Source organism: Pristiophorus japonicus, chromosome 15, assembly GCF_044704955.1.
Source record: "Pristiophorus japonicus isolate sPriJap1 chromosome 15, sPriJap1.hap1, whole genome shotgun sequence".
Classification (NCBI taxonomy): domain Eukaryota; kingdom Metazoa; phylum Chordata; class Chondrichthyes; family Pristiophoridae; genus Pristiophorus; species Pristiophorus japonicus.
Window position 1 is genome coordinate 40616884 of NC_091991.1, and position 24393 is coordinate 40641276.

General features: G+C 44.0%; 1 protein-coding gene across 1 annotated transcript in view; it reads left to right on the forward strand.

Moving 5' to 3' along the window:
- Positions 1-16888: 16888 nt before the first annotated feature.
- tfec (transcription factor EC) overlaps positions 16889-24393 on the forward strand; it is a 131869-nt gene continuing 124364 nt past the window's right edge. The window contains exon 1 of the mRNA XM_070900356.1: positions 16889-16924. The gene's annotated coding sequence lies outside the window, so the exon portion shown is untranslated. The remainder of the gene's footprint in view (positions 16925-24393) is intronic.

The following is a 24393-nucleotide window of genomic DNA, read 5'->3' on the forward strand; positions in this document are numbered from 1 at the left end:
TACTCAGTGTAGCAGGTGGCTGCATAAATCCAAGTCTTCAGTTCGTTACCAATGTTTTAATCCTATTACTGCTAACTGAGTGAAGTCTGCAGTCCTTTTCAGTTATGTAAAGTTTGAGTCATAATTAGAATCAAAGGGAAGTAAAGAACCTTGTTAATACCAGTACTTAGCTCTCCTCACTTTATTAATGCAGCTTAGTTAAAAAAAATCACTTGATTGGATTTTCAGAAAAATGTATACCTAGTGGGACAAAGCAACATAAACCTTAATATAGTCTTACTTTGTGAAAATGAATATTTAGATTTGTGACAATGAAATAGAAGCAACAAATCTGAATGTGCACTTGAAGTTATGTCAACAGCCAATCTGTATATGTGAGAGTAAACATAAGCCAACAATTAATCTGAATGTATGCTGGAAGAATGAGTCAATAACTAAAGTACCTGGGCATGCTTTATATTTCTAGACTAGTTATACTACACAGTTTGCGTCGGTGTAAAGTCAAAATGCTTTGCTTTCATGTAAGTGTAATTTGGGTGTGAAATCTCTTGAATCCAATTTAGCAAATAGGTATGGAGTCATCTCCAAGAGGTTGTCTACTATTGTTTAGGCTTCATGCCAGTTGCAGTATAACTACACTCTGGCATGAAGCAATTTAAAAAGTTCCTTGGCTTTATGCTGACATTAAAATGTAAGTAGGATTTGGATGTCATTTTGCCTGGCTGGAGAGTACTGGTTTCAAACAGGTAGCTTCAGTATAATTGTGTCTTTATATAAAAAATTGCAAAACACAGACATTAAATATGATCAAGAAACACAAGTATTCCTGAATTCCATGGTGCTATATACCATGTACTGTGTTGAAAAGCACTTGGGGCTAATCTCACTGCATCATTGTACATTATGTGAGTGAAATTGGTCAACACCTGTAGCGCAAAGCAGGCTGATAGCGAATCGGCCCCGTTTTACACTGTGCCTGATTTTCGTTTCCATTAAATGAAGCGCAGTGTAAAACAGGCTGCTGATTTACGATCAGTCTGTTTCGTGCTAATGCCGTTAACCAATTTCAGCCCCTATATGTTAGGAGTCAGATATATGGACAAACATCCTAAGCTTCTGATTTAGTGACAATTTGTCAGGTGTAAGGAACATTTACAGACTGTTGCATAAAGCTACAAGCTCGATCCTGTTCATATTATATCACAATAGATGCCCAGCCTCAATAAACTTGCCATCGTGCAGTTTGGGATAATGAATTTTAGCAACGTTTTTCCAGGTTGATACTTATTGTTTGGGATTAGTGCAACATACTGCTCAGAAAAATACTTCAATAAACCAAATTTGGTAGAAAACAATCTGAAAATTTCCAATTCTGGATTGAAATTGTCTCCCCATACACAATCATGTACAATGATATTGCCCATGTTTATTTCAGTGATGATTGGATCTCTGGGAGGAGCTGCCTCCACTGATACCTTGTCGTAGCACCCCAAAATAACTGAATGGACAAAGGATTTGGATATTTCAGCTACCTTTATTTGTAGATATGTTTTTTTGTTGGTTTTGTTTGGATGAGTTTTCTAATGTTCCTGAGAGACTGGCTGGTCCAATAGGCACCTGCTATTTCTGCTGAAATAACATAGCTGCCACCAGCCTACCTGACCGTCTCCTTCTTCCATCAAAAATAAAACGGGGAAGGTGGCTCAACCGTGGCTAACAAGGGAAATTAAGGATAGTGTTAAATCCAAGGAAGAGGCATACAAATTAGCCAGAAAAAGTAACAAGCCGGAGGACTGGGAGAAATTTAGAATACAGTGGAGGAGGACAAAGGGTTTAATTAAGAGGGGGAAAATAGAGTATGAGAGTAAGCTTGCCGGAAACATAAAAAATGACTGCAAAAACTTCTATAGATATGTGAAGAGAAAAAGATTAGTGAAGACAAACGTTGGTCCCTTGCAGTCGGATTCAGGTGAATTTATAATGGGGAACAAAGAAATGGCAGACCAATTGAACAAGTACTTTGGTTCTGCCTTCATAAAGGAAGACACAAATAACCTTCCCGATGTACTAGGGGTCCGAAGGTCTAGTGAGAAGGAGGAACTGAAAGATATCCTTATCAGGCGGGAAATTGTGTTAGGAAAATTGACGGGATTGAAGGCCGATAAATCCCCAGGGCTGGATAGTCTACATCCCAGAGTACTTAAGGAAGTGGCCCTAGAAATAGTGGATGCATTGGTGATAATTTTCCAACAGTCTATCGACTCTGGATCAGTTCCTATGGACTGGAGGGTTGCTAATGTAACACCACTTTTTAAAAAAGGAGGGAGAGAGAAAACAGGTAATTATAGACCAGTTAGCCTGACATCAGTAGTGGGGAACATGTTGGAATCAATCATTAAGGATGAAATAGCAGCACATTTGGAAAGCAGTGATAGGATTGGTCCAAGTCAGCATGGATTTATGAAGGGGAAATCATGCTTGACAACTCTTCTGGAATTTTTTGAGGATGTAATTAGTAGAGTGGACAAGGGAAAACCAGTGGATGTGGTGTCTTTGGACTTTCAAAAGGCTTTTTACAAGGTCCCACACAAGAGATTGGTGTGCAAAATCAAAGCACATGGTATTGGGGGTAATGTACTGACGTGGATAGAGAACTGGTTGGCAGACAGGAAGCAGAGAGTCTGGATTAACGGGTCCTTTTCAGAATGGCAGGCAGTGACTAGTGGAGTGCCGCAGGGCTCACTGCTGGGACCCCAGCTCTTTGCAATATATATTAATGATTTGGATGAAGGAATTGAGTGTAATATCTCCAAGTTTACAGATGACACTAAACTGGGTGGCAATGTGAGCTGTGAGGAGGATGCTAAGAGGCTGCAGGGTGATTTGGACAGGTTAGGCAAGTGGGCAAATACATGGCAGATGCAGTATAATGTAGATAAATGTGAGGTTATCCACTTTGGGGGCAAAAACACGAAGGCAGAATATTATCTGAATGGCGGCAGATTAGGAAAAGGGGAGGTGCAGCGAGACCTGGGTGTCATGATTCATCAGTCATTGAAGGTTGGCATGCAAGTACAGCAGGCGGTGAAGAAGGCAAATGGTACTTTGGCCTTCATAGCAAGGGGATTTGAGTATAGGAGCAGGGAATTCTTACTGCAGTTGTACAGGGCCTTGGTGAGGCCCCACCTGGAATATTGTGTTCAGTTTTGGTCTCCTAATCTGAGGAAGGATGTTCTTGCTATTGAGGGAGTGCAGTGGAGGTTCACCAGACTGATTCCTGGGATGGCAGGACTGACATATGAGGAGAGACTGGATCGACTGGGCCTGTATTCACTGGAGTTTAGAAGGATGAGAGGGGATCTCATAGAAACATATTAAATTCTGACGGGACTGGACAGGTTAGATGCAGGAAGAATGTTCCCGATGTTGGGGAAGTCCAGAACCAGGGGACATAGTTTTAGGATAAGGGGTAAGCCATTTAGGACTGAGATGAGGAGGAATTTCTTCACTCAGAGAGTTGTTAGCCTATGGAATTCCCTACCGCAGAGAGTTGTTGATGCCAGTTCATTGGATATATTCAAGAGGGAGTAAGATATGGCCCTTGCGGCTAAAGGGATCAAGGGGTATGGAGAGAAAGCAGGAACGGGGTACTGAAGGAATGATCAGCCATGATCTTATTGAATGGTGGTGCAGGATCGAAGGGCCGGATGGCCTATTCCTGCACCTATTTTCTATGTTTCTATGTTTCTATGTTTTAAAGAGTTTTTGTGGAACTTATCTGGAACATAGATTAGGAAGGCAAGCAAACCTGTTCACAGGACTGATCAAAACAACCCTGGGAGAGATTGTTGGCAACCATTAGTGCAGAAATAGTAATTACTTTGACTGCTAAGAGCAGCTTTCTAAAGTGGCCATGTAGCATTAAATGCATAATCAGGTTTGCCTGTGTTACTTAATAGGCAGAGTTTTGTCAGTTCTTTGTTGGGCCACAAGATGGAGCTTAGAGAAAGAAGAGATGATTTGCCTATCCGTCAGTGATCACACTACAGTGTTTTTAGTAGTATGGAGCAGTCAAAGGACTGTTTGCTTCACTCTACCTCCCTCCATCGAAGTGAGAAGTTTGATGATAAACAGCTAAAATAGAAACAGGAAAGATTGAATCTTAAAGGTGATATTGTTAGCGGATGGTCAGCAGCAATTTTCAAGATGTGATCAAATAATTAAATGGGAACCAGAACCTAGAAAGCGCTGGCATTGGTGGTATGATGCAGCTCAGAATCACTAAGAGTGGAAAGTTGGAGAAATACTTGCTCCACTGGTTGGGAGTGTCGAGGAGGTGGCAGCAACGCATAATAATTTACATACATATTTCTCTAAATTATGAGGTGCTCACTTTGGTTCATTTGTCGCATGCTTTGACGTATATATAGCAGTCCCGATGCTGTGGGTGAGTTCACAACAGTCATGCCTTGAACCATTCTGGGGAGTGAAATCATTAGCAGCACTGTCAGCAAAAGCTCAACTCTTTAGTTTAAATATATAACATTAGCTTAAATCCTATAAATTAGTTTCCATAATCTCACTGAAATATAGTAGATGATTTCTCCTTTCATTTCAAAATCCTGACATCATTTCAAGGAGAGTAAGTGATGGAAATATTTTGCAGGTGCTTTATTTTAAACAAGTCTGTAGACAAAGTGGAGGTTTCCTCATATTGATATTCTGAAGGATTAGAATCAAATTGTGTCATGATTAATCTGGTCTACAGAAGCAAACTAACTCAGCAACTTGTTGAGCATTTAAGAGACACGACTGTGCAACACGTATCTTAATGTTTACTGTAAGTTGGGGACATGTCAATTTAAGGAGTTCTTTAAGTAAGATTGGGGATTTGCTCCAAGTTGTATAACTGTTAGTTATAAAAAGCTGCTCAAGATATTTTACTGCACAAATTTTCGTTGGTTCAAAATGATAGGAGATTGGCAAAACAAATTTAATCACAACACTTGCTGCAACCTTTCCTCTGTCAAATATCGACTATTGTCCCAAAGTGTAAGGCCACAAAGTAATATAAACACATTTTCTGATCCCCTCAAAATAAGCTGCTCATGTCCAGGTGAACATCTATCCTGTCTAAACTGTTGAAGAAAACAGATATATACCCACACCCGAGATCACCGGGGACACATTTTAGTAGCTAGCCTGTATGAAGTAGGTTTCACAGGTCTATCTCCCTCCCCCACCCTAACCATCCAAGTACAGTACCAGTAACTGGTTGTGTTGTGTAATCTGTAAAGCATGCACTCCCATGTTTCGCCACCAGGGAGTGTATCCCCTGAAGTCCCAAGGGATCCCAGCATCCCTTGGGAGCACTGTATATAAGCCGGCCCCGAAGGCCTGTTCCTCAGTCTGAAGTGTCTTAATAAAGGCTGAGGTCACTGTTACTTGAACATCCCTGTGTGCAGTCTCATCTGTGTTAGGAACACAATAACTGGCAACGAGTATACGAATCCAATGTAAAGATGCAGCAAACTGTGGGCATCCTGGAGAAGTTCTCGGAGGGTGAGGACTGGGAAGCCTATGTTGAACGACTAGACCAGTACTTTGTAGCCAACGAGCTGGATGGAGAAGGAAGCACTGCAAAACGAGAGCGGTCCTCCTCATGGTCTGCGGGGCACCGACCTACAGCCTCATGAAGAATCTTCTGGCTCCAGTGAAACCCACAGATAAGTCATATGAGGAGCTGTGTATACTGGTTCGGGAGCATCTTAACCCAACGGAGAGCGTGCTGATGGCGAGGTATCGGTTCTACACGTGCCAGCGATCTGAAGGTCAGGAAGGGGTGAGCTACGTCGCCGAGCTAAGGAGACTTGCAGGACAATGTGAGTTTGATGGCTACCTGGAGCAAATGCTCAGAGACTTTTTTGTACTGGGCATTGGCCACGAGACCATCCTACGAAAACTTTTGACTGTAGAGACACCGACCTCAGTAAAGCCATTACGATAGCACAGGCGTTTATGTCCACCAGTGATAACACCAAACAAATCTCTCAGCACACAAGTGCTAGCAATGTTCATAAATTAACTGGAACTGTGTTTGCGAGCAGAAATGTACAGGACAGAAACCACGAGTCTGCAACTGCCAGCAGGCCTCAGGTGACCCAGATGACTCAGAGTCCGCAACAAAGGATTAATGCAAGGCAACTCACACCTTGTTGGCGTTATGGAGACTTCCATTCAGCCTATTCATGCTGCTTCAAAGGGTATGTTTGCAAGAGCTGTGGAACAATGGGGCACCTTCAACGAGCTTGCAGATGAGCTGCAAGCTCTGCAAAACCTGCTAACCACCACGTGGCAGAGGAAGATCGGTCCATGGTGGATCAAAGCAATTTCGAGCCTCAGAGAGAGGAGGCAAATGCTGAAGTACACGGGGTGCACACATTTTCGACGAAATGTCCACCTATAATGCTAAATGTTAAATTGAATGGCTTACCTGTAGCAATGGAATTGGACACTGGTGCTAGCCAATCCATCATGGGTAAAAAGATGTTTGAGAGACTGTGGTGCAACAAGGCACTCAGACCAGCCCTAAGCTCTATCCACACGAAACTGAGAACGTACACCAAAGAGCTCATCACTGTCCTGGGCAGCGCCAGGGTCAAGGTCACCTACGAGGGCACGGTGCACGAACTGCCACTCTGGATTGTCCCGGGCGATGGCCCCACACTGTTTGGAAGGAGCTGGCTGGGCAAAATCCGCTGGAACTGGGATGACATCCGAGCGCTATCACATGTCGATGAGGCCTCATGTACCCAGATTCTTAACAAATTTCCTTCCCTTTTTGAGCCAGGCATTGGAAACTTTGGCAGACAACCTATTTGCGATTCTGGCAGGAGGCAAGACGTTCACCAAGCTCGACCTGACTTCGGCCTACATGATGCAGGAGCTGGAGGAGTCTTTAAAGGGCCTCACCTGCATCAACACGCACAAGGGACTGTTCATCTACAACAGATGCCCGTTTGGAATTCAGTCGGCTGCAGCGATCTTCCAGAGAAACATGGAGAGCCTACTCAAGTCGGTATCACGCACGGTGGTTTTTCAGGACGACATATTGGTCACAGGTCGGGACACCGTAGAGCACCTACAAAACCTGGAGGAGGTCCTCCAGCGACTGGATCGTATAGGGCTGCGGCTGAAGTGGTCGAAATGCGTCTTCATGGCAACAGTCGTGGAGTTTTTGGGGAGAAAGATTGTGGTGGATGTCATTCGGCCTACAGACGCCAAGACAGAGGCTGTCAGGAACCCGCCCAGGCCCCAGAACATCACGGAGCTGCAGTTGTTCCTGGGACTCCTCAACTATTTTGATAACTTCTGACCGGGGTTAAGCACCCTCTTAGAGCCCCTACATGTGTTATTGTGTAAAGGTGAGAACTTGGTGTGGGGAAAAAACCAAGTAATTGCTTTCGAGAAAGCCAGAAACATTTTATGCTCCAACAAACTGTTTGTATTGTATAACCCGTGTAAAAGACTCGTGCTAGCATGTGATGCGTCGTCGTACAACAAGCAGTGTATTACAACAAGCCAACATTGCGGGGAAGTTGCAACCTGTCGCCTATGTCTCCAGGAGTTTGTCTACGGCTGAGAGGGTCTACAGCATGATTGAGAAATAGGCATTAGCGTGTGTGTTCGTGGTAAAGAAAATGCATCAGTACCTGTTTGCCCTCAAATTTGAGCTGGAAACCGATCACAAGCCCCTCATATCCCTGTTCGCTGAAAACAAGGGGATAAATACTGATGCCTCAGCCCGCATACAAAGCTGGGCACTCGCGCTATCAGCGTATAACTATGCCATCCGCCACAGGCCAGGCACCGAGAACTGTGCGAATGCTCTCAGTCGGCTACCATTGCCCACCACGGGGGTGGAAATGGCGCAGCCTGCAAACTTGTTGATGGTGGCACAGCCCGCATACTTGTTGATGGTCATGGAAGCGTTTGAAAATGATAAATCACCTGTCACGGCCCGCCAGATTAGGACTTGGACCAGCCAAGATCCTCTGCTGTCCCTAATAAAAATCTGTATACTGCATGGGAGCTGGGCCAGCATCCCCGTTGAAATGCAAGAGTTAATCAAGCCGTTTCAGCGGCGAAAGGACGAGCTGTACATTCAGGCAGACTGCCTGTTGTGGGGTAACTGCGTAGTGCTACCCAAAAAGTGCAGGGAGACGTTCATCTCGTATCTCCACAGCACACACCCGAGTATAGTAATGATGAAAGCGATAGCCAGATCCCGGTATCGACTCTGACTTAGAGTCCTGTGTACGGCAATGCACCGTGTGTGCTCAGTTGAGCAATGCGCCCAGAGAAGCACCACTAAGTTTGTGGTCCTGGGTCTCCAGACCATGGTCGAGGATCCATGTTGACTATGCGGGCCCGTTTCTCGGTAAAATGTTCCTGGTGGTGGTGGATGCTTTTTCAAAATGGATTGAATGTGAAATAATGTCAGGAAGCACTGCCACCGCCACCATTGAAAGCCTGAGGGCCATGTTTGCCACCCACGGCCTGCCTGACATACTGGTCAGTGACAACAGGCCACGTTTCACCAGTGCCGAATTTAAAGAATTCATGACCCGCAATGGGATCAAACATGTCACCTCTGCCCCATTTAAACCAGCCTCCAATGGGCAGGCAGAGCGGAAAGTAGAAACAATCAAACAGAACCTTAAACGAGTCACAGAAGGCTCACTCCAAACCCACCTGTCCCGAGTACTGCTCAGCTACCGCACGAGACTCCACTCGCTCACACGGGTGCCCCTGGCTGAGCTACTCATGAAAAGAACACCAACCTGCATAATCAGGTAGAGAGCAGGCAGCAGCAACAAAATGTAAACGATGATCGCGCGACTGTGTCATGGGAAATTGATCTGAATGACCCTTTGTATGTAGTAAACTATGGACATGGTCCCAAGTGGATCGCGGGCACGGTGATAGCTAAAGAAGGGAGTAGAGTGTTTGTAGTCAAACTAGACAATGGACAAATTTGCAGAAAGCACCTGGACCAAACGAGGCTGTGGTTCACAGACGGCCCTGAACAATCCACAGCAGACACCACCTTTTTCGAGCCCACAACACACACCCAAAGGATCAACGACACCACGCTGGACCAGGAAATCGAACCCATCACAACCAACAGCCCAGCAAGGCCAGGCTCACCCAGCAGCCCTGCAGGGCCAACAACACGCCTGCCCAGCGAGGGCACAGCGAACACACCAGAACAGACATTTGTACCGAGGCGGTCCATCAGGGAAAGAAAGGCTCCCGACCGCCTCACTTTGTAAATAGTTTTCACTTTGACTTTGGGGGGGAGTGAAGTTGTGTATCTGTAAAGCATGCACTCCCATGTTCCGCCACCAGGGAGCTCATCCCCTGAAGTACCAAGGGATCCCAGCATCCCTTAGGAGCACTGTACATAAGCCGGCCCCTAAGGCATATTCCTCACTCTGGAGTTTCTTTATAAAGACTGAGGTCACTGTTACTTTAACCTCCCTGTGTGCCGTCTCATCTGTGTTAGGAACATAATAGGTTGTACATTAAAGAGTTTTCCTCCCCTGTTTAGAAGAACAGGTTCAAATCACAGCCTGCGGGATCAATAGGGGAGTTCAGTGGATGAGCCCCAAGGGTAAATTTAACTACCCGCCCGATCGGTTTGCTCATGAGGTCAATGCTCCTGTTGTCCACCAATGAAAACTCAAACTTACACTTGGGCAACAAACTAGTGACTATTCCAATTGATGAGTGGGAAGAAGGGGAATGGGTCCCTTTGAATCAAGGTGTTTCCAAGATGATGTGCCTAGAAATTCAAGTTCAGAACTAACTTAACTTTCTGACAGACTTTTAATCTGACACCTGAACCAGGCAGGGCTACAGTTGATGATCCACTAACACTCTGGCTCAGTAATGGTAGCCAGAAAGGTAGATCTGTCACAGAGGACTGGGATTCTTCCCACTCAGTTCCAGATAACTACAAGCCAAAATCTACACAAGCAGTAGGTTGCTTACAGTGGTTTGTACTGGTAGAGATCTTTGCGCTCCTCCAATTCTGACCTCTTGCGCATCCCCGATTTTTATCACACCCTCATTGGCGGCTGTGCCTTCAGCTGCCTAGACCCTAAGCTCTGGAATTCCCTCATAAACCTTTCCTCCCCCGCCCCTGCCTCTCTCACCCCCTTCAAGACATTAAAACCTACCTCTTTGACAAAGCTTTTGGTCACCTGTCCTAATATCTCCTTATGTGGCTTGGTGTCAAATTCTGTTTAATAACGATCCTGTGAAGCAACTTGGGACATTTTACTATGTTAAAGGTGCTATATAAATGCAAGTGCTGTTTTTGTGGGTTAGAAAAGCAAGGAAACACGTTCATAGGACTAATTAATACAACCATGGGAAGGAAGAAAACTAGTAAAAAGACATTAGTGCCGAAATAGCAATTAATCTGACTGCCCAGAGCAAGCTGCATAAATTTGGCTAGTTGAACCCCAGCAGTACCTCTGCAGACACTTGAGGGCCTCTCAGACTTGGCTTGGCTAAACTGATCGTAGGACTTGAATAAGTGGGTTGCATCCCCAACGGGCAAAGTGTGCATTCCATATATCAGACAAACAAATTCTACAGTTGTAAATTTCTCAGGGTTAGAAATTCAGCTCCATAGCATCTGATTTTTCGGCGCTACAGGTGGCTTTTTCAAAAATGGTGTCTGCGTCGCGCGCTCACACTTCTGACGCTGGACGCCATCTTGGTGAGGGTGGTAGGGCGGGCACTGCAATGGAAGTATGTTGAGTGGGCAGATCCTGACGTCAATCAGCGTGCAACACTGATTTGGCGTGAGTGCTGCCATTTTCATCCTCAATGCTGGAGCTAATGCTCTGTCTTAACCTTGCACAGCTAAACATGCACTCAGCAGCAGCAACGGACCCTCACCAGTGCTATTTAAAGGGATCAGCAACCACTCTGAGATTAGTTGCTAATTAATTACTATCGGCTCTATGTAAGTTTGTGGACGTGTTTAGAGCTTTCCAAAGTTGTTTAAAGTTGGTGAGGTGACAGGAAGTGGTGATGCAAGTGGAGAAGGTCTTCGTTCTGACTTCAAGGGTTCTGGTCAGACCACTTGCTCCCAGTCATGGGTGCTCTAGTTGTCATCCTCATTGGCTTGCAGCATGACAGGGAGATGGAGCAGAGGCAGCGAAGGAGAGGACAAGCTGCTCACAGAGGGAGGAGGAGGGGGAGAAGGGCTCTCAGCAGGAGGCCTTATGCACCTAGGGTCTTCTGAGAGCAATTCTCTTACCTCAACTTGAGCCAGGAGCAGTGCGTAAGGCGTCTGCACTTTACGAAGGTAACGCATTTGCCTGGATGGCCTCCTGGCCTCCTGTGGAAATAGGACCTCTCTCCTCCTGTCCACCTCCTGCAGTAAGGCCTCCAGTGCTGCATCGAAGAACCTTCGAGCCCACTCTCTCCCCTGTTGTGAGATCATTGCATTTTTTTGCTGCGCTCACTCGCTTACCCAGCCAGTTGAATGACCTGCTGCAGGCAGAATGCACCTCCCCTTTAAGAGGCGCAGACTGCCTTTAACAAGTGCAGGCTAGCTTTAATTGGTGCTAGCCGCGCATGAACTTTGGACCACTGCTGATTCTTCAGCCACTCAGCAGTGCGTTCCATAGTGAGCTGAACGCACCAATCATGTTAATCATCAGGCAGCACGAGGTTAGCATGCTGCCTGCATTACATTGAACAGACGCCGGGTGATTGCGCATCGCGATCCCTGTGCCGTTTTCAGACCAAACTAATTTTTAGCCCTCAGTATCTTGGTTGTGAGATGCTTAAATGTGATAGTTTTCCTACTGCATCAAACACCCAGGTGTTGCAGATGTTGAATGCAGATTTGTAGCATTGTAGTGGCGAATGAAAGTTGGTGCAATGTTTAGTGGACACAATCTAGAAATTATTTTGGCTTTATGATTTAACATTGCCCCTAATACCCAAACAAGAATATTATCGAAACATACTTGGTGCACAATACCGCAATACTTTGCAGCGGCTGTTCAAAATATCACTGAAATGAAGCTGTTGGGCCACAAACTGTATTCAAAAAATGATTTCATAAATACTGCTATGGTTCAACTACAATGACGTATATTTTGCAGAGGGGGTGAAATTCATTATCACCCCGTTTGGGGACGGTAACAGATGGGAGGCGTGAAACTTAACACAGGGCGCTAAAGTTTCGCTCCTCTCAAAAATTTGGGTTGCTGCTCCCGGAAGGAAGTGGAACGCTAAATCAAGCACTCCACTTTCTTCTTGGAGCGCTAACGGGACGGTCGCCTCAGCAGGGCTGCACCCTGGGCCGTGCAGCACTGCCACGTCCAATGGGCTCTTCCCTCACTTAAAGGGAAGGGCTCACGCTGCAGACTCTGCAAATTAAAAAGGGACCTACCTGGACCACCAAGGAGCAGGGGTGCCACACGATCAGCTCGGCACTCAAGCAAAGTGCTGGGCTGAACGATCACGGCCAGGACCCCGCAAAAGAAACAGCGAAAAACAAGGTAAGTGTTTTTTAAATTTTCCATCGGCCACCTCGCCTTTAATTTTTGCCCCTGTAGCGGCTGGCCGCCCGATCCACACCTCCTGCAACTGCCAGTGTTTACGCCCAGTGCTGCTGCAGTAGATGATGCGCACGGTGATGACATCACGATCTCCAGGCGCAGGAAATCAGGGCGCAAAGTCATAGCGCTGCCTTTAAAATCCTGCCCACTATGGGGGGAGTTGTTGCCATCATTGAATTAACATAACATAAGAACATAAGAATTAGGAACAGGAGTAGGCCATCTAGCCCCTCGAGCCTGCTCTGCCATTCAATAAGGTCATGGCTGATCTGGCCGTGGACTCAGCTCCACTTACCCGCCCGCTCCCCGTAACCCTTAATTCCCTTGTTGGTTAAAAATCTATCTATCTGTGATTTGAATACATTCAATGAGCTAGCCTCAACTGCTTCCTTGGGCAGAGAATTCCACAGATTCACAACCCTCTGGGAGAAGAAATTCCTTCTCAACTCGGTTTTACCCAAAATGCCTTTGAAGCTTGAAAACGGCAAGAATCAAGGGCCCAAAATTCCACATGGACTTTTTTTGGTGTAGTTGTAGAGGTACATCCGATTTTTTAGTGGCCCAACCGCACCAAAATAAGTTCCAAGTTTCGCTGGCATAACTTTTCATTTTGGAATGGCGCAGATGTCCTTAAGCTCTGTGATTGGAGCTTAATGTCTGCGCTGAAAAACTGAGGTTGCCAGGGTAATGAGGGACACACTAAAGGGCTGAGGCAATAAATAAAGCATTTCCCCTTTGTAAAATAGATCACTAAGTGAAACTTGGGACAACAGACTGAAATTTCAATATATGAAACAGTATGAAATTCCTTTATTCTTTTTTAGTATTTATAGATTTTTTTCACTCTACAGTGCCGGTGCCACTGCAATCCCGAGCCAAAAGGCCCCCGCACCGGCCCGCACTTATCCCGGGCTGAATGGACCTTGCACCGGCCCGCACCTATCCCAGACCGAAAGGACCCCTGGCCCCCTACCCCCCTCGCAGATTTTAGTTTGCTCCAAAAAAACTAGCCCAAAAAGATGGTGCAGAATGGTGGCGAAAATTCAGCCCCAAAACTTTGAAATACCATAACTGTAAGAATGAGAGATCAAAAGATTTGTGATGTGAAGCCAATGCCTAATGGAATTTTTGGCCTGAGAGGCTAACTTGAAGACTGTTTTAAACAAGATTATTTGACTGAATTATAAGCAGAGAAACTTATACATATATATATGTAAATCAAATTAACCTTTTAAAAATTCGAGTAATATAGAATTAGACAGCAGGGTTTTACTGATCCCTCCCCTTTACACTTGCTTTATCTCTCCAATAGATCTGTGATGCACTGCAAATATCTGTCAGCTTCATTCATTAGAGATTTACTTCAAGAAATATTTAGGCTTGTAACCTATATTGCACGTGGATGATTTCTTAGAAAACAAGTACTTCATCTTCCTTTGCACAAACAGCAAGTTGACTCAATCCTACTGTCGACCCCCAACAAAATTTATCATGTAATAATCTAGCCAGTCTAAAGTCTACATCTGCATTTGGAGCCATCTTTATCAGTTTCTTCTCTCACTGGTTTCTCCTCCTTTTCTTTTCAGAGTCTTGTAACATGTTATCTAACTGTTCTTTATGGCCCTTACACTGTCTAGAATGCTTTATTTGTGCTAACTGTTGGTGGTGATTAGGGGAAAGGATTGTCTGCATCACCAGTCATTCAGGGATTTTAGTGTGCAGTTAATTCACACGAAGCTCCACAACCATCTGTTCATGGTTTGTTAGGCTGGAAAGTTTTATTTCTACTGTTGTACCATTTAGTTGGCAGCAGTATAGCGCCTCCTGACAGAGGTGGAACCACGTATAAAGCATTTGAGGGGAACATTGGAGTGCGGAGAATGGTGGGGAAGAGAAGGACATAAATCATGTCAAAAATGTAATGGGCTCAAGCCCTTCATATCCTCCCAATGATTGTGCCTATTTTACCTCACCCGTATTACAGAAATGTGCTACATTTAGAATGTGGAACTCCGTACCACAAGGAGTATGCTCCTAGCATAGGAGCATTTAAGGGGAAGCCAGATAAACACATGAGGGAGAAAGGAATAGAAGGATATGTTGATGGGGGTAGATGAAGAAGGGTGGGAGGAGGCTCGTGTGGAGCATAAACACCGGCATCGACCTGTGCTGTAAAAAACAGTAATAATTCTACTATTCCTTTGACTGCAAAACACCTGCCTATGTGAAGTGAAGTGTGCCACTACAAATTACTTCTGGCAGGTGCCAATTTATGGGAGGTATGCAGGACAAATGAGCTCACTCGGCACTGTATGTCAGGGCACTGTCTTTTCTTCAGAATTGCATTTTGTGGTTTAACTGGTATAATTTTTTTTTCCGACTGAACTGCATAGTGTGCAATAACAGCAAAAGTTAGATGGTTCCTCTTTCAATTAGTGTCACCCAGTGCTAGTTCTTCTGTGTAAGTGAGGAAATGTAACCGAAGGATTCCTTCCAGCGTTGCATACGACTGAGTGGTAAAAATTCAACATCTCTTACTTACTTATCTGATCATAATCCAATAAGGGTTCCAGTGGGTAAGGAACAGCATTATTTGTGAATGAAAGCCTAAAAAACAGTTTCTATCTGATTAATTCAGTAAAAATGAGATGAAGAGCCTTTTTCTTTAAAAAGAAACTACTCTATGAAAGGAAAACTACTATCAGATCAGGTTAAAGATGGCGTACCAGTGAGAATACTGCAGTTTAATTCAGTTTGTGGATACTGACTATGGGGTTTGAGGTAAAATCAGTCTTATTGTTGCACAACAATTTATGGGGAGGTTTTTTTAAATGAAAATGATAATGTGCATTCTTTGATTTACATAAAGTTACAAACTGTTAAGAAAATAGACACTCAATGATAGTAAGAGTCCTTTTGTCAAGATTAGTGTATTTTGGTTTGAACAGAATCCTCCCTGATACCTTGAACTGATAGTTTTGTTTGCATTGCTGCACTCTTAATACAGCTTCAGAATTGAGTTAGTGACATTGTGTAAATAAAACACATTAATAGGGTAATTAAAGGGGCTCTACTGTCAGTAAGAAAGTGCATAGGAACATAACAACAGGGGTAGGCCATTGAACCCCTCGAGTTCGTTCTGCCATTCAATTCGATCATGACTGATTACCTCAATACCATTTACCCAGCTTCGTTCCATCTGCCCTGATAACCTTACCAAACAAAAATCTATCGATCTCAGTCTTGAACATTTCAATTGCCCCAACATCCACAGCCTTTTGTGGGAGTGATTTCTAGATTTCCACTACTCTTAGCATGACTTCTTGATTTCACTCCTAAATGGCCTAGCTCTAATTTTAAGATTTTGCCCTCTTTTTCTGGATTCCCCCACAAGAGAAAATAGTTTCTCTGTATCTACCCTATTGAATTATTTTATTATTTTAAACACATTGATTAGATCACCCCTCAAACTTCAAAACTCAAAGGAATACAAGCCAAGTTTATGCAACCTGTCCTCATAAATGTTATTTACCTGTCTAGCATGCATTGGAACATTTCCATTTTATAATGATTACATTTTTAAATGTAGTTGAAAGTCTCAAGTGCAATTGTATAAGGATGATCTGGGATTGCAGTCAAGTACTTGAACCATATCCAAGCTTTATACAGGATTAGTAACATCTTTTCATGTAATAGCATTTCAGGAAAAGAATGAGATTAAAAATCATATTTGTCAGAATTTATGCTCTTCCTCTCAGGCTTGAAAGGGTTAGTTATGTGGAAGAGAAGCATTGAGTTCTACACAATTGAATCCATTGTTACAGAATATTGACAGTGAATGTAGCAATCCAAATAATCAAGGAGAATGCTGAGCAGTGGTAGCCTTGGCTGAGAACGTTGTGCAGAGGATGAGCAGTCCAGGGCCATTGCTTTTCTGACAGTGGCCAATGGCCTCCACTGGTGAAGAAGAATTGCATCGTAAACCAGACCCAGGCAATTCCTCAAAATCCCTCCTCTCCACATTGCCGCTGGAGCCCTGAAGAAATATTAGAACAGAGATTAAAAAGAACCTGGGCCGGTGTACAAAAAACACCAAGAATTGGATTAATTGGCATAGCACAAGGTGGCTGGGCACAGTTGGGGAAAGTGTCAGTCTTGGAAGAATCCCTACCAAGTACGAGTGTCCATGCAATTAGCTGTTCGAACTCTAACCCTTTCAGAATAATTAATGAATAACAGAGGGGATCAGGACAAAGACACAAAGTGATTTGGTGAGTCCTAGCAAGTAATACATCAAAGAATGTTGGTAATTGGCCCTGTGGCTTTCATTCTTTGCCCTATTTCTTTCAATTCATTGACTCAAAATAATGGGTTCAGGTTCATTATCAACAGGTTTAAGCACTAAGATTCCAACACTCCAACAAAGCTCTGATTGTGGCCGTACTTGTGGCTAAGTAGTAGGTGTAGACCTGAGTGCATATGCTTGAAAGGCAAAGTGGTCGCTTAACAGTGAATTTGAATCTCTCTGCAATTTAGACTGAAAAAGTTCAATAACTTTTCTTATTCAAGATTTACTAAATTTAATGATGTTGGAATACAGCTGGTATGGGCAGGTAGGTGCTGTTTAAAGAACTTCTTTGTATTTTTAAAAAATCACTGTGGACCAATCTTTGCTAATTTATAAAAGTCTCCAGAGATAACTGGATGCTTTTTAAAAGCTGTCTGTTATCATGAGAATGCTGTGTATAAAGTATCACAAGAATGAATTATACTTAATTTCCTAATCGAAGTATACATAGAGTTTCAGATGAGCTTGGATTTTGAGTGGATCTCAGCATTTTATCTTTTTGCAGGTCTTGCACAAAACACTGTGTGTGATGTATGACAGAGAACAGCTTTGTAGTTGCTCATTTTGCAAAGCCTCTTGTGGGTTAGTGGTAAAGTGCAACAGTGAGAGGTTATTCCAGACTAGAGTGTGAATGTGGAAATCTGAACAGTTGCAGTTTTCGAACAAATGTTAATACTGACAAGTAACACAAGTTGGTGCCATTATCAAGGGATTGGTGCACAATGTGAACTCCAGTGGTTTCAGTTTAATAACGACGGACTCTCTTTCTATCAACCATACATCACAGCTTTTGGAAAGCAATATCTTAATAAAAACTATAATTCATTTAGGATTTTTTGGTTGTAACCAAATTAATTAGTTTTGCGCCTTTTATTGTCAAGGTGGAAAAAAGAAGGCTTTAGGTTAAGAGCTCTGCACATAGACTCCGGAAGTACAAGCACAGGATACTAGTCACAATATATGCTTGCATAATTTTAATTCTAGGTTTCCTATACTTACAATTATTCACTAAGAAAAACAAAAGAAAGAAAGAACTTGCATTTATATAATACCTTTCGCAACCTTAGGATGTCCCAAAGTGCTTTACAGCCATTGAAGTACTTTTTTTAAAGTGTAGTCAGTGTTGTAACGTACAAAGAGAGGATTAAGGTACTAAAAATAATTATGCATTTAAAATTGTTTAAAGACTTGCAAATACTTTAATAAACGGACATCTGATTTATTTCTTTATTATGAACATTCATTTTTTTACTTTTATAAATTAAACATGTCCTCCAATAATACTATTTTCCAATAGAGAACTGATTCTCCCGATGTGATCTTACAATACTTCTAATTGTATATATGTTTGCAAAAAATGATTGCACCATCCACTAGAAATAAGACTTTTCCTATCCTGGTTTTTTACATAGATTTTCTTTATTTACATCTATTGTGTCCAATACCATTTTCAGCTTCCTACAGTTGTATTTATTTCACTCTTGTTTGTTGCTCGTGTATATTATGACTATGATTGCTGGAGCTGTAGTGGAACAATGTGTCAATCATGATGTCTAGTTATGGTTGAAACTTTCAGCAGGATTCTTGATAATTTAGACAATAATCGAGATGGTTTAACGTGAGGTAGTTCAGAAATACAATGGCCACATTCTGCGCCTGCAGTTCCCAGATGGACCTGCTGGTCTGGCTTTGGTTCTCCGAGCAACACAGCATCACATCCCACCAAATAGGGCTTCTAGCTCACTACTCCTGCTCCAATTTCAAATGCTACAGACATGGCTCAAAATAACTTGAAATGTTGTAAAAATTAAAATAAAACTATATCAAAGGAATCTGGAGATAGAATGGGATTTAGATGAATGATTACTGATTCATGGAGAAACACTAGCCTGGAAACTCGGCCGCATTGCCTGTGGGTGTTAAGGACACCTTGGCCCTTAACTTTTATGCCACGGGCTCTTTCCAAGCTGCAGCAGGTGACATCAGCAACATATTCAAGTTCGCAGTACACCATTGTAGCAGGGAGGTCAGCAAGGCTCTCTATGGCACAAGGAACACATACATCTCCTTGCCTATGGACAGAGCGAAGCAGGATGAGAGAGCGCACTAGGCCTTGTTCACGTGGCAGGCTTCCTCAGGGTCCAAGGTGCTATAGGCTGCACCCACATTGCCTTGCATGCTCCCAATAACCATCCTGGTTTCTCAATAGGAAGAGATTCCACTTACTCAATATGCAGCTGGTTTGTGACCATAGGCAGCACATCACATAGGTCTGTGCCCATTATTCTGACAGTCGTCATGATTTATTAATCCTGCCCCAGTCCGCTGTGCTGCCTTTATTCCAAATAGGCCAACAAGTTACAGGTTGGCTGTTGGGCGATAAGGACTATCCTCTTCAGACATGGCTCATGACTCCTCTCAGGGACCTGTGCACAGCTGCAGAGCTGGTCTACAATGAGAGCTATGCCACCACCAAAAATATTATCAAACAAACAATTGCCACTCTCAAGCAACACTTCCACTGCCTGGCCCACTCCGTAGGAGTTTGGCAGTACACCCATGAGCGGATATTCAAATTTGTGGTTGTTTGCAGCATGCTCCACAACTTTGCCATCGTATGGGTTGAAGCTTTACCACCACTTGTGCAGCAACAAATGCAGGAGGAGGAGCAGGAGCTGGAGGATGATAGCCAGTACGCTTTCTTCGAGGAGGTGAGGGGGTGTGCAGGTGGGCTGTTGTCTAGAGTTCTGTGCGACCTTATCCTGCAAGAAAGGAGAGTGATAGTGAGAGTCGTATGAGGTGTTTTGAGAATGTGCCTGAAATGGTACAAGAGCTGGTATTCAGTGCGTGAGATGTGAGTTGTAGGTAACTGAGAGTTGTAATAATGGTGAGTGTGCGAATGTAAGGAGAAAGAAATGTAGTGAAGTGTGGTGCAGTGATTGTAGAGATTGAAAGGAAGCAGAGAAGGGTATTCTTGTGAGTTCTGTGAGTCTCGTGATTAGTGAAGCTGCAGTTAGTGGAGGTATGAGCAGAGACTACAAGGGCAGTATTCTTACCTTGACAAAGCCAGTTACGTCATTGAACTTCTTCTGGCATTGCAGCCATGTCCTGGGTGCTAAACACATGGCATTCACACACTCTGCGACCTCCTTCCATTATTGCTGGAATTGATGCCTGTAAGGTGTCCTGCCATCAGGGGATGAAGAGGCGGTCCCTCCTCCTGTACATTGCCTGAACAGAGCCTCCAAGGCAGCATTCGCGAACCTTGGTGCTCCTTCAGCACTTGTTACAGTCATTTCTCTCCTTACGTCTTTTCCTGGTGTTGGCAGCCAGAATGTGCCTCCCATTAAGAGGTGCTGGCTGCCTTTAAGTGGTGTCAGACACCCCCGATATCCCCCCTCCCCCCCACAGGTGTGTAGCCAATGAGCAGAATAAGTAGCACTGGATGTAAACCTGAGTGATTAAAATGATCAGGCAACACAAATATTTACAGGAGAGATTTACACTGGGTGTCATATATTGCAGTATCCAATCTAAAAGCAATAGCAAAACTGCTGCCATTGACTGGAGACGCCATCCCTTACTGTAATCATATATACAAAGTGACTCCTAAACTTATTGATCTCAGCAGCAGCAAGTGAAACTTTCAACCAGTATTTCCCCCAATATGTCAGGATGAAATGAAGAATTACTGAGACAGTTTAAAGGTAAAAATAAATGTTGCTGCAGATATAAAATACTGCCCATGGTTGCCCTTTAAATGTACATGTCATGTATGTAACCACAATGTAACACCACTGTATTACTCTATACACTCAACCTAGACGCACACCTTGACCACAAGGGGTGAACTTGTGGGAGACACTCCTTACCTGATCACACAGGTAAAAAAAGGGAGGTCCCACGCAGGGTCATCACTTGGAGTCCTGTGAATAAAGAGTTAAGGTTACGGAGTGACCTTGTTCATAGAATGTGCCTCGTGTGGTTTTATGCTGTAGAGTAAGGAGTTTACAGTACGTAAAATTGAATTACCATAAACCTGCTCAGTTGTGCTTTATCAATATCTATGAGGTATTCAAAGCAATGGTGGACTAATTTCTGATTCCTCACGTCTGGTATCATGACAGAAATACATTTTGAAAAAACAAAGTCCAAAAACCCCAGAAAAAAAGCACATTGCACACTTTGGGAACAATAGCTGTATATAAGAACTACGAATAGTGCAAATCTCAGGTGAGACACAAACTGTGTCTAAAACTAAAAATTAAGCCCAGATTTTATCTTGGGGTGAAAAATTGGATGGACGGGGTTGGGGTAAGCAGGAAGCCCCCAGAATATCGCCAGTATGAGGCACAGGTGATTTTAACTCCTGATCCTCATTTTAATATGATTGATGGGCTGCCCACCCGATTGCATTGAGAAACAGGCAGCCTCCCCATTTTGCCCACACAAATTTAAGTGGGCACCCTGAGGCCGAATTAAAGTGGGAATGCACTTCTTAAAGTGAGATTGAATTCCCTATTTTGATATTTTGTTCCACAATTTTGGTAGAATTAATGAGTCCCAGGTTTCACGTTGCCTCCCTTGAAGTCTTAGTGGAGGAAGTCAGGGAAAGCTGGGAGGTACTGTTCCCAAGCATTCATAGGTGCATCTTCAGGGCCACTATCCAGGAGATTTGGCCAGAAGTGGGTGACAGCATCACTGCCAACAGCATCACCCCCAGGACCAGGCTTCAGTGTAGGAAGAGGTTCAATAACCTCACAAGGGCAACAAGGGTGAGTAAAGCTCTTCATCTGTCCATCTCTCTCAACAACACCTGTCAACACTCCTTTCACCTCCTTTTTCACTACTCTCAACAATTCTCACCCCTCCATCGCATTCTTCAGCATTCAATCAGAAGGGCAAACTGCAACATCTCTCTTTTTCATTCCAAATATATTCACCTCTTCCTTTGCTGTCTTCACAACATAACAGCATTCTCTGCTCACATGCTAGCACTTGCACAACCACTAAACCCTCCCAGGACTCCTTCCTCCCTTCATATTCCACACACTTGGCTTTACATTCATCACCTCCCCATCTCATTTCATCTTGCTTCTTCTCCAGTTCTCAGCAGATGCACTATATATATATAATATAATATAATATAATATAATATAATATAATATAATATAACACAAGCAATACACATCTCCACTTACCTCTTCAACAGCCACTCACTAACTCTCATCCTTTCTATTTGCAGGATAAGACTGTACATAATGCAAAGGAGAGCAGCAAGATGAGGGGAGGAACACTGGACATAATAACCCTCATCCAAATGGAGCAGGAAGCCCTAGAGATTAGTGGCCCAGGCACAGCGAGGCGAATACAAAGCTGGCGGCTTATCTGAGTAGGGGATCTGAATATTACTTGTAACCTTTCATTCACCTCAGCAAATAGCCAGCAAGCTTCACAACTTTTAGCTGTTTTCTGAAGACTTTCCCCTGAGAATGTCCAGCTTCTCAGTGCCATCCTAACTCTTGTCCCTTATCTCTTTCCTCTAGGTCCTTCTCAGCAGCAAGAGCTTCCTGAAGATGACTATCGGGCAGAGGACAATCCTCCTGAGGATGTACCGTCACACGCTCTACCCCTCCCAAGCACTAGCACAGACATTGGCACTCTGAGTGGGTTAGATAGTGAGTCAGAGGGGTCTGCACGTGGTGAAACAGGCAGTGCAAGTCAGCAGCAGCAGGTAATGGTGGCAGGGACTGTTCAGGAGACAGCTGGCCATAAGATGGTGCCCTTTCCCAGCTCTGCTGAGCAAGACAGAGATGAGGACGTCAAGAACCGAGGCATAACAAGAAAACTGCTTCCCTCTCACACTAGGTGTTGGAAGGATTTTCAGCACTCTAGCTGAAAGTACGGAGGAGTCCACTTTCAGCCTTGGAGAGACAGATGGAGAAATGGTGAGGAGCTTTCAAGGCATCACTCATCTTCTGCAGTCTGCCCTTCCGCAGATGAATGGACGTGATGAGCCTCAGCCCCTTGGGAATGGCAGTAGTGCAGTGGGAGTGACATGTGTTGCCCTCTCTTAGGAGGTCAGCACATCTCCTCCCTCACCATCCCCTCAACCAATACCAACCATGGTGCCAGAAAACCAACGGGGCAGATGACCCCTGCAGCAGCCGGGCCCTCACAGTCTTGAGCACCCACAAGTCACTGGCCATAAGCATCTCAAGGGTCCCAATATGAGCAACAGCAGCCTTCCACCAGTTTTGCTGAGACCACTAGGGGAGCTCTGCATAGCAGTAGTAGCATTAGTAAACCTTCTTTTAAGAAAGGCACCATGGGATGACATTTGGGTGTGAAATGAATAGAAGGCAATTAATATTTTGGGAATTAAATTCATTATCTTTGTCACATTTGACACTAAATTCTGCAAAGTGGTTTTATAACGGCTTCTGAAACTTGATGGTCAGTATATCATTGATATATAAATTGGTTGAATGATTTCAATGTTCCTTAATACAGGATTAAGGGAGAGACAAAGTATATAAAAAACTATAATGCAGAGGGGCTTTGTGTAGATTTAATGGGCAGGGGAATGAGCTGGTCACCAGAATCACTGAGCAATTAACTCACCCCTCGCATCTCTTGCTGCAAGGTGTTGAGGTAGCCCTCCTTCTTCTGCTACTTCCTTGCCTTCCCACGGTCTTCCTCATACAATGATGACTGTTGCTGTTGCTCTGCTTCCTCCATATTTAGGCCTCTCTGTCTGTCAAGGTTTTGCAGGATGTCAGACTTAGTTCAAGGCGGTTGATTATCAGAAGCTACTTGGCTTTTGGCAAGCTAAGACTGCTAAGTCAAAAGCAGATTCATCGAGCTCGATTCTAACCTTACCCGCCCGGCGGAAGCCAGGTGGATGGGATGTTAAAATTGAACAGGTTACTTACCCACTCAGATCCTGACAATTTCTGCTGTTAAACTGTAGGGTTTTGCAGGCGGATGAGTTGCCTGCTTAAAGCAGGCAAGACCCTCATAAATTTATCCAAACCGGAATTCTATCATGTCAAAAGGACCCCGATGTAATTTTAATGATGCAGATCTGAGGATAGAAGAGTCCCTTCAGGTTAATCTGAAACGCTCCTTTGTGGAGCCAGGAGGATAGCTCATCTGAGCTCCACAAGGAATGCCAAAGCCTCTCCTGCCTTGGAATCCTTCCTCCCCAAATTGCCTCACTGCCACCTCCCTGGAAGCCGGTGGCTCAGCCATCCGATCTTTGACTCCAGCAGCCACTCTGTAGCCTCTTCATGCCTGGTTTGGACAGGAAATGGATTGGCAGTATTTAAATATTGCCCAGCAGTTGTCCATTCCACCATCTTATCAATATCTTACAGCTGTCTCTGCTCC